Genomic DNA, 9,381 nt, shown 5'->3' with positions numbered 1-9,381 from the left:
AAATAAATCCACTATATTAATCCACTAAATAAATCCACATAGCTCCTATGGGCTTGAATGTGAACAGTCACAGAGCAACGCTAAGAGCACATGCCGTCCGCACTGAAGCCCCAAACAGAGCACACAAATCACACTCAAACAAACTTGTGAAAGATAACTCACAAATACTACATTTAAGAAATAAACATGACAAAAGATAAACTGTGAGCAGTAAGGACTCCAGTGTTTCTCAGTGTAGTGCACCTGGGGACACCAGTTAATTGCCTAATTAAGTGCAGGTGGAGTGTAAGGGGCCATGTCTCAATTTGGCAGATTCGAACACATTCCTTCCTTCCCAATTCAGAGCCATCTAGCACCATACTGAAAAACTACAAAAGTAGTCCATATATACATATATATAAGTAGGGCTGTCAAAATAACTGATTAATTTTGATTAATTAATTTGAGAAAAAATAACTGATTAAAAAAATTAGCGCAAATTAATCGTTTCCGTATGACCTTAGACCCCGAGCCGTTCTAGTCAGTAAAAATTAGTCTGTAAAATGAAGGAGAGAGAAGAAAACATGCTGCCTGGATCATTGATTGGAACATTTACTAAAACGGCCTGATGGTGTTGATAAAAAATAAAGTGTTGAAAATAAAGTCCTCTGCAATGTCTGCAGCAAGGAATTTGCGTATCACCAGAGTTCATTAACTCTTTAGTCGCACATCAATGCAAAGAAGTAAGTGTTGACATTGAGGGGAGTGTTAATTTATTTTCATTGTGTCCCCTAGGTTATATCTGTGGCCTGAAATGCCTTGTGCAGGGCTTGAAAACGAAATTATTTTTCAAACGTTCCGTTCCGAACGGTTCAGGTAGGCCTATGTTTAACGCTTTCGTTCTTACTGTAGGCCTAACCTATGCCTATAAATAATTTCTTATCAAAAATATTTCTGGATGCTAAACTCCTTACCTGGTTGTAGCCTAAGTTTTATCCTTATGGAGATCTTTAAAGGCTTGCGCTATAATTCCAACCCTGTTTATAAACGAACCTGTCTGTTGCTGGCAAGGCCTATCTCAAATTTCCCGTTTAACTCTTCTACATAGAATAGGCTATAATTGCGCAAACATTTCAAATCCCGACTTTAAAACGACAAGGCGTGGACAGGCAAAATAGGCTATTACGCATAGGCTACAAACAATTTCCAAATCGGTTTCAGTAGCCTACGCTACGAGCTGGCCTAAGATCCGAAGTGGTAGACGGATAGGTTACATTACAACAGCAAGACAAAATATACACATTTGGACCAAAGGTCCATTTATTCGTTTTTTTGTTTTTCAAACTGCAGAAATCAAATTATTAGGCTGTTATATAAAGAACGAAAAAAACGTTATTAACCGGTTTTGTGGATTTCAGAATAACGTTTCTGTTCCGGAACAGTTGAAGACCATTTTGTTTTCGTTTCCGCTCCTCATACAATTCCGTTTGTTTTCGGTTTTCGTTCCTTGAACCGGTTCGGAGCCCTGGCCTTGTGTGTGGAAAAAAAAACTTCTTCCCGAAGCACTTTTGAATTTATTTACTCAGCATATTAGGTCATATCATAGATTATTATGGCAAATATTCTTTTGCAGCGATTTTTGTGTGAGCATATCAGCGAACACCCCTGACCACTCGCTGAGTTTCATGTCTTTGTAAACAAAAGTTTAATGCGTTTTAGGAAGGATTGTTCCAGTGCACCTATGCAGCGTTCTGAAGGAGGGGGGGCACTACCACAGAAACCGAAAATTCTCAGGACAGCAGCGTGTGTCCAAATTTCAATCTTAAACGTTTTATTTAATCATAAACTATCTGAAAACAGGACTTTAAGTGTAAAATACCGAACCTGTCCTTTAAATAAACCCCTTACCTAAGGAGAAATTAAGCCTTAAGGGTCATACTTGTTCAGGGGAAAAACTTATGGTGTTTTGTGTTTACCCTCACTATGCCTCGCAGTGGCACCATGTGTGCGGCGCAGCGATCCAAACGTTGTGTAATCAAATAAACCGGTATGGCGGTATATTAATAATTCATATCATAACGAAAATATACACCGGTATACCGCCCAGCACTACCTCCAGGACCCACCAGGGAGGAATATGTACACCGTTACTAAGTACATCACGCGTAACGTGTGCGTGGCCGCAACAGCCTCGAAGGCTTCCACAGCTTTCTGCCCAGCATGATCCCTGGGCCCCGCTGTGCTGCTGTCCCCTACCAGGTAGATTGCGCGCTGGAACAGCAATCGGGAGTCCGCTGCCGGAGGAGGACGATGTGGGCTACACCTCTGGCGGTGAGAGCGACAGTTTGGCTCCACTCAGGAGAAATCTGTGCCTCACTGACCAGGTTGTGGCTGCAGAGCTAGATCCCTGTGTGGAGGACGTGTGTGGCCCAAATCACCTCCCAGAGTACCAACACGTTGAAGAGCTGAGTAACATTCTCGTTGAAATTGCGTTGGAGGAGGGAAAGCTTGCTCTCAGTGACCCTACAAGGCACCACTAACCACTCGGTGAGTTGCAGTTTTGAAAACAAACGTTAAGGGTTGTTTTAGGACATGTTTGAGCATGCCTGTAGGCAGCCACTCTGACTAGTCAAAGGCGATTCAAAACGAGTCAGAAAAGTCGAGACAGGACCAATCGTCAAAATGTCGGTGTCCACCACTCTAGTTCATCCAAAACAAACCAGTAAAGGGAGTCAAAGTGCTAAATACCATAATTTTCCTTTAATCTAAATAGGCAGTCATTTTATTTGTCGTTTTCCAGAAATGCTTACGGGTCATTCTACGAAACCGGTGCCTTTTGCGTCCGGTCCATTTCATGAGCTCTCAACAATGTAAAAATGTGTCAAAATGTATTTCAAAGGATCAAACCTGTTAATTTAAGTGTTATGAATTACATAATGCATATTTCAATGTCATTGTAAATATAAATCCTACACTTTTTAGTCATCTTTACCAAGGACATGGCCAATTTCCCCATGTCCGGAAAGTCACATATGGAATTCGCACCTAATATATTAATTAGAACATTTCATTTTTTAACCAAATTTTCATTAATGTCATGATTAAAAATATGCTCTTGATACTATACTATATGTTTTTATAAAATAAAAGTATGATTTCCCATACAAAAATCATGATTTATGCTCGTCCCGTAGTTTTACATACCACCCCATAACGCTTACATGTTCTGGCTATTACAAAGACACTGTTTCTTTAAGTGACATCACAGACAGCAGATGACATCACTCAAACCCTTGCAGGAGCCAAGGTCTCAAGCAGGCAAGTTCCCACACAATTTGATATGATTTATTTGCTCTTTTTGGTAGTTAGATAGGGTCCGTTAAGCTTAACCTTACCACCCCATAACGTATAATAGATAGGGAAACTGTTAAATTAGGGGTTTTTTTTCAACTGTAATGTAAAGTGAAGGAAATTTTAAACTGAATGGTATATTTGCTATCTTAGCTAGTCAATTACAGTGCTAGCTGCAGTCATTCTGAGGTGAAATTTACCACCCCGTAACATACCACCCCATAACACTTTGTATCGTTATGGGGTGGTAAGGGGAATGTAGAGGGGGTGATAAGGGGAATGTAGAGTGGTTGTCATTGCCATTTAGATTACACAATTCATAAAAATTATATTTATATATAGTTTTACATACTGTGATGACTGGGGAAACCTCTGTTCTTTCTGCAGTGAGCCCTTAGCAATTAGTCATAGCAACCAGCTAATCTGTTGAATGCTGGTTCATCAGTATGCATTGGTCACTGTTAATATTTTATGACTATATTGTATGCCAATGTTAGCCTACTGGAGACTATTGTGGTGAGAAATAATTATTAACTAGTTGTGATGGACTTGTTGGGAAGGGCTAACTACAAGCAGAACGGAGGTTTCTGCGGTCATCACAGCAAATGAATGCATTTCAAAATGTGAGAGTACTTTTTTGTGTATCTAGTGACAACCCAGTCATGAACTCTCTCTCTCTCTCTCTCTCTCTGTCTCTCTCAACTTGGCACACACACCTAGTCAGTGTAAATAATTATGATAATTTTCATAATTTGCAGACAATCATGGCTCCAATGAGTAATGCTGAACGACAGTGACTATTCTGTGCTCGCCGCAATGCTGATCCAGAGAGGAGGCAGCAGTATCTAGAGATGGAGCGGCAAAGATGGAGACGAGATGTCGAAAGAGGGAAGAAGTTAGGGGCAGCCGTGGCCTACTGGTTAGCGCTTCGGACTTGTAACCGGAGGGTTGCCGGTTCGAACCCTGACCGGTAGGCCACGGCTGAAGTGCCCTTGAGCAAGGCACCTAACCTCTCACTGCTCCCCGAGCGCCGCTGTTGTTGCAGGCAGCTCACTGCGCCGGGATTAATGTGTGCTTCACCGCAGTGTGTTTCACTAATTCACGGATTGGGATAAATGCAGAGACCAAATTTCCCTCACGGGATCAAAAGAGTATACTCATACTAAGTTGTTGATCAAAGATCTGAGTGAGAGGACCAACGACAGTTAAGGAAAAAGTGGAAGGAACAGAATGAGGCCCCGTCCATTTATTAGGGAAGTGCGGTGTAAGTTTAAATGTTACTAACGAAGGTATTATAGCAATATTATAAATGTGGCGACGGAATAGCCTAGAACTTGGGTAGGCCTAGCGTTCAGTAGCCTATGCACTTGCGGTGATAGCCAAAACTAATGTGAATAGCGGACTATCCTACAACCAAAGAAAGTAAAGCAGATTATTTGTACCTGCGTTAGCCAAATAAAGGACGGGACTGCACCCTTCACAAACCGTAAAAATGAAGTTTATTAGTTTTACAGTTGACTACAGTTGACAGTTCACTATCAGTCCACACAAACAATTCTGGTTTCCTTGCACTAGCCATTTTCGTCGTAGCCTATTCTGTCTGTTTGTATAGCCTACAGCATGCAAGCTTTGGTCAATTTCTGTAACAGAAACAGTGCCACCTCTAGGCCTGGGATATGAAGTAACGTGTTGAGTCGTGTTGAGATGGATCCGTTTGGACGCAAATATTCTTGATACGGTTCCAGGGAAGACGGAGGAAAAAAAGATCGGTTTGGTACGTGTGGACTAGCCCTGAAAGGAGAAAGCAGACAAAGGCTAGCCTGGAAAATCCACACCCTGATAATCTAGAAAGATTAAGGGTCTGGCCACGAACAATCATGTAATGGCCCAACTCAAGGGGTGGCACCAAGCATGCATTTGAAAATCTCACTGCACGCAATTGGATAACACCAGACCAATGTTTACTCTGAATGATTCCGGACTTTGACGCAATTGGTTTTCCAACGTTGCAGCGCTGTCGTCATCAGTTTAGCGCGCCTCTGGCCCGCCTATGTCAGATACGATTTGATTGGTTCCACGGGATGCAAGGGGAAAAAATAACGTGCATCATTGCTCATTGCCAGAGTGTCTCGCAGAGACAATTCCATTGTGCTCTTGCGAGAACTCTGGATTTTCAGGGTAGGCGAAGGCTAGAATGAAGGCTTTTGACACCCCTCCTGAGAGTACTTTATCTTGTTCAATGTACCCAATTTTATGATCATATCTCAAAAATGAATGTACTCAATCTTCTGAAATCTATCCATGTTGAATGTAGTATTTCATGACATAAATTTGCATTTTAAACTTCATATCAATAAATATGTTTATATATACTTTGGATCTTGCCTTATTACGACATTAACAGTCCACACATATGTCCAGAACTAATCAAATTATTGTTAAATTATGGAAACAAACAAAATTAACCACCCCGTAACAGGATTTACCACCCTGTAACATGACTTACCACCCCATAACATGTGTGTTTTTTTTTTTAAAAATACTAGAGAGTGAGTGAAATAGCCCATAAATAAATGTTTGATCATAGTGTGATGAAGTGGGCCTATTTACACATGTAACTTTAATTTGACAATAGGGAGTAAAATAGCCAATATTGTTCAAAACACCAACCAATGGGCATGCGGAATTCACAGTTTGAAGATTAGAATCTAAATTCTGCAAATCTCCAATTAAAAAACAAACCTATAACTTTTAATATCAAATTAAGGACATTTCTATGACAGGAAAACATGAAATGTTCTGAATTCAATTTATGCATTATGTCTAAATGGAGCGCATCTTGTCCGTTACGGGGTGGTAAAAAAAAAGACACCTGGGCTACAATAAAAAGGAAAATATTAATAGGGATTTAAGCCTGAGGTGGGAAAATATTTTTTTATGCAGGTCATATATGTCTTATATCATGTGGATGTCTTAAAATATGGCTTGTCCTACATGATTTTTTAAAAAAATGTCAAAGTGAAAAGGCACCGGTTTCGTAGAATGACCCTTACATGGATCTTGGAGTGGATCTTAAGCAACATTGATTTTGGACTACTCAAATCGCACTAAAACATTTCACCTAGGAGTTTTCTCTTAAAAGTTATTCACAACCTCTCAGACCTACTCAAGTATGGAAAAGAGACAAAGATAAGGGCTCCTCTGCTCCGGTTGACGTCATCACTCATGCAAAAGCTTGACTGAAGTGACCACCTTGATTGGCTGATGATTATAACACAGGAATGATCCAAAAACCTCCCCTACGATGATGAGTGACAGGTCTTTGCTGGTGAGAATGAGTTTGCTACACAAGTAGGCCAACTGTGAAGGATGGAAGATGAATGAATAAAGAGTAAGACAAAGCCTAGCAGCATAATGAAATACCCTACGGATTGAAGCAGTATCTTTGCAACATTAAATTAAGCTGTATGAAGACACGTACAGTCGCAAAGAGAGAAACAATTTAATTTGATTTACAATGAAACGTTACATTTAATTTACATGCAATGAATGGTTTTGGTTGTTGGTGGCGTTATTGCATCCCCTTAAGCCAGCCTTACATTGTACAATTTTCGTGTGCGCGCTTTCGTCATCTAGATCGTTTAGTGTAAGGTGCCAATCTTAGCCGTTTTTAGTCATTCGGAATCAGCCTTTTTCTAGTTTTGGCGTTCCAACAAGTCGTGGCTCATGCAAATAGTGACCTCGCTCCAATACCAAACAGGAGGGGTAAAGCAGGCGACAGCTGTAGCCTATTCATGGGTTTCATCAGGTCCCTTGCCACAGGTGCATTAATCAAGCACCATGCAGTCTGCATTCATAATGAGTCCTTGATTTTATACACCTGTGGCAAGGGACCTGATGAAATCCATGAATATGATAATTTGTTATTTTGTTTGTTATACATTATTAGTTGGCTATTCCACAGAATAATTCTATATCGGTTAGGGTTGTCACGCAATGAAACAATGCTGCAGAAATGCAAAAATATGACTTTGATATAATAAGTAGGCTATCATTTCAGTTCCTGTTTATATCTATTGCACAATGGTAAATAATTTAAAGGAATCTACTTGCAGTCTTGTAAATAGTGACCCTGCAAGATCCTAGTCGTTGTATAATCAGTCTGTGACTTAAAACTCTTTGACTTGTCTTTAGATGTGAGAGGGTATGAGACTGTAGTCTTTCAAAAATCTTTTCCAAATCTTTGCTAAGTCAGTGTGAGGGCTTTTAGTTAGGCCAATGCACAATTATAGAGCTGCACAGTCCCGCCCACAACCAAAATGCGGTTAGGTGCCGGATGTAAGATTTCCCGGATAGGAAAAATCCGTATCTAAAGAGTTTTACATCATGTCTTAGGCTAACCAGCTACGGCATAACTCATAAGCATATCATTTCGAGTGAAAAAACGAAGAGACAATCCAAAAAAAGTCAAAGGTACAAGACTGTGTACATATTTTCATTCCGAGCGAAGGAACTACTCATCCCATAAACCACCGCGCCTCACTGAATAATATAGGCAAAACCGGCGCGATTTATTTTGCCATTTCCAACCGGCGACAGCACGGGAACCCTTTCCTCCAAACAGTGATTTTTATATAGTGAATGTGCAGTTAATAGCAGTTATTTCAGGAGTAATCATGTAAATAATAGTGTTTTGATATTTTTTATTTTATATTTATCATCGTGTATTTTATGTCGCGTGTGTGTGTGAAAGCGGTTAACGTTAACGGCAGTGCTTCATAACCTGACTCATCCTATGCTGTCATCACTGCTCAGTCGGGCTGATGCATGGACTGGTGCATGGTCTGCTCTTGAACCACCATATTCAGTTTATTAATTTGCCGTGAATTATTACACAAAATGTTCATTAAATGCACGAAGAAGTATTCCTAGGTTAATGATTGATATGAATCATACATGTACGAAGGCTACAGTAGCCTAGCTAATGTTAACTAACACTGCTAGCAGCATTAACGTTACCAACCTCCCTGCTTAACTCACCACAACTTTGTAGGTCTTGTCCCTCATGCTGGCCCTTACAAAACCCACAAACTGACTCTCGGACACACAACAGTCAATAATGTGACCCGATTTAAAGTGGCTTTCACCCCTTTGGACACTCACTAAAACATAGCCTAATATATTTCATACTGTGTTGCAGCATGTAGGCTAATGTTAGCTGCATTATGTACTGACATACAATGTCGGAAATGCTAAAGGTTAGCCTGTCGGCTACCTGAAAAGTTTGAGTGTTTAAACCAGGGGTGAAAGTAAGCCGGTACTGGCCGGTACGGAGTACCACTAAAATATTTGGAGAGGGTACGCCGTACCGGAAAGAAAACTATACTGTCTCTGAAAAATATTGCACTTTCAGCATGACAACACAACTGCTAACGTCAAATTACCAGAAGCAACACGTTTCCCCCAAAAATATATTTCATATACATCGTTCTGAACTGTATCTAAATTGTGTCTAAACCTCCCGTGCAGCTGGACAGACAACGAGCAAGCTATAGCGCGCGTACAGTAGCCTAATTGCGCCAACGTGCACTGGTATCCAAAGTGTTTTAGCAGACGGACGTTTCTTGGAAAGTCTCCGAAATAAATAAAAAAACATACAGGCTAAAGAAAAATATGTTGATGTTTCAATAGCCTATTCTGGTTTTATGTGTGCAGTGTTTCGCTGGAGAGACAAGAGACAGACAGCGCGTGTACGGTTTAACCAGATCTTGCGCAGCAATAATGAAAGTGTTTTAGCGGACAGAAGTGTTTTAGCGGACAGAAGTATTGTAGCGACCGGCTGTCAATCAGGGAGTGCCCGCACTATGCATAACCCCGGGCACGCTCATGATTGGCAGCCTGGTGAGAGGGGGGTGGGACCCCCGGGGAATATAGGCTACTGTTCGAGAAAGTTCTGCCTCTTTCGGTTCTGGGCCTGACACGGCCCGCTGTGTTATATGCTGCATTGTGTGCTTTGTGACAATAAACCAGTTCATGATAGTGAAACGCTAC

The sequence above is a fragment of the Alosa sapidissima genome, chromosome 23 (assembly GCF_018492685.1).
Source record: "Alosa sapidissima isolate fAloSap1 chromosome 23, fAloSap1.pri, whole genome shotgun sequence".
Taxonomy (NCBI): Eukaryota; Metazoa; Chordata; class Actinopteri; order Clupeiformes; family Clupeidae; genus Alosa; species Alosa sapidissima.
Note: the sequence above shows the minus strand (reverse complement) of the source record.